The sequence below is a fragment of the Nothobranchius furzeri genome, unplaced genomic scaffold, assembly GCF_043380555.1.
Source record: "Nothobranchius furzeri strain GRZ-AD unplaced genomic scaffold, NfurGRZ-RIMD1 Scf065, whole genome shotgun sequence".
NCBI lineage: Eukaryota > Metazoa > Chordata > Actinopteri > Cyprinodontiformes > Nothobranchiidae > Nothobranchius > Nothobranchius furzeri.
In genome coordinates, this window is record NW_027223082.1 from 27,501 (window position 1) to 29,444 (window position 1,944).

A 1,944-nucleotide genomic window follows, 5' to 3' on the forward strand; every position below is an offset into this window, starting at 1 on the left:
TGGTGGAGCCTGATCCTGGGTTCGGTGGTGTTGAGTGTGGGTGGGAGAAGGCTGCGGGCATGGGGATGCCTGATGAGCCTGGATGTGATGCTGGTGAGAGAGGGGACAGGGCAGAGGCCGGCTGGACGTGCAGCGGGCAGGGGGAAACTTGAGCCTGGGTGGGTGGTTGTGCATCCAGGGCGGGCAGGGAGAGGTGAGACGTGGGCCTGGGCTGGTCGTCAGCGGTTCACCACAGGCAGCTGGTGGCGGTGTGGCTGAGCAGAAGCCTCCAGCAGGTGATGGCGGGGTGGGGGAGCAGCAGCCAGCCTCAAGCAGCCAGCCTCCAGCTGCTGATGGTGGGGTGGAGGAACAGAAGCCTCCAGCTGGTGATGTCAGGGTGGAGGAGCAGCAGCCAGCCTCCAACGGCTGATGGTGGGGTGGAGGAGCTGCAGCCAGCCTCCAGCAGCTGATGGCGGGGTGCAGGAGCAGCAGCCAGCCTCCAGCTGGTGATGGCGGGGTGAAGGAGCTGCAGCCAGCCACCAGCAGCTGATGGCGGGGTGCAGGAGCAGCAGCCAGCCACCAGCAGCTGATGGCGGGGTGGAGGAGCTGCAGCCAGCGTCCAGCAGCTGATGGTTGGGTGGTGGAGGAGCAGCAGCCAGCCTCCAGCAGCTGCTGGCGGGGTGCAGGAGCAGCAGCCAGCCTCCAGCAGCTGGTGGCGGGGTGGAGGAGCAGAAGCCAGCCTCCAGCAGCTGATGGCGGGGTGCAGGAGCAGAAGCCAGCCTCCAGCTGGTGATGGCGGGGTGAAGGAGCTGCAGCCAGCCTCCAGCAGCCAGCCTCCAGCTGGTGATGGCGGGGCGGAGGAGCAGGCAGCCTCCATCAGCTGATGGCGGGGTGTAGGAGCAGCAGCCAGCCTCCAGCTGGTGATGGCGGGGAGGAGGAGCAGCAGCAGCCAGCCTCCAGCAGCCAGCCAGCCTCCAGCAGCTGATGGCGGTGTGTGGGAGCAGCAGCCAGCCTCCAGCGGCCAGCCAGCCTCCAGCAGCTGATGGCGGGGTGGAGGAGCTGCAGCCAGCGTCCATCAGCTGATGGCGGGGTGGAAGAGCAGCAGGCAGCCTCCAGCTGGTGATGGCGGGGTGGAGGAGCTGCAGCCAGCGTCCAGCAGCTGATGGCGGGGTGCAGGAGCAGCAGCCAGCCTCCAGCAGCTGATGGCGGGGTGGAGGAGCTGCAGCCAGCCTCCAGCAGCCAGCCTCCAGCTAGTGATGGCGGGGTGGAGAAGCAGGCAGCCTCCGTCAGCTGATGGCGGGGTGGAGGAGCAGAAGCCAGCCTCCAGCAGCTGATGGCGGGGTGCAGGAGCTGCAGCCAGCGTCCAGCAGCTGATGGTGGGGTGGAGGAGCTGCAGCCAGCCTCCAGCAGCCAGCCTCCAGCTAGTGATGGCGGGGTGGAGAAGCAGGCAGCCTCCGTCAGCTGATGGCGGGGTGGAGGAGCAGAAGCCAGCCTCCAGCAGCTGATGGCGGGGTGCAGGAGCTGCAGCCAGCGTCCAGCAGCTGATGGTGGGGTGGAGGAGCTGCAGCCAGCGTCCAGCAGCTGATGGTGGGGTGGAGGAGCTGCAGCCAGCCTCCAGCAGCCAGCCTCCAGCAGCTGATGGCGGGGTGCAGGAGCAGCAGCCAGCCTCCAGCAGCTGATGGCGGGGTGCAGGAGCAGCAGGCAGCCTCCAGCAGCTGATGGCGGGGTGGAGGAGCAGAAGCCAGCCTCCAGCAGCTGATGGCGGGGTGCAGGAGCTGCAGCCAGCGTCCAGCAGCTGATGGTGGGGTGGAGGAGCTGCAGCCAGCGTCCAGCAGCTGATGGTTGGGTGGAGGAGCAGCAGCCAGCCTCCAGCAGCCAGCCTCCAGCTAGTGATGGCGGGGTGGAGAAGCAGGCAGCCTCCATCAGCTGATGGCGGGGTGGAGGAGCAGAAGCCAGCCTCCAGCT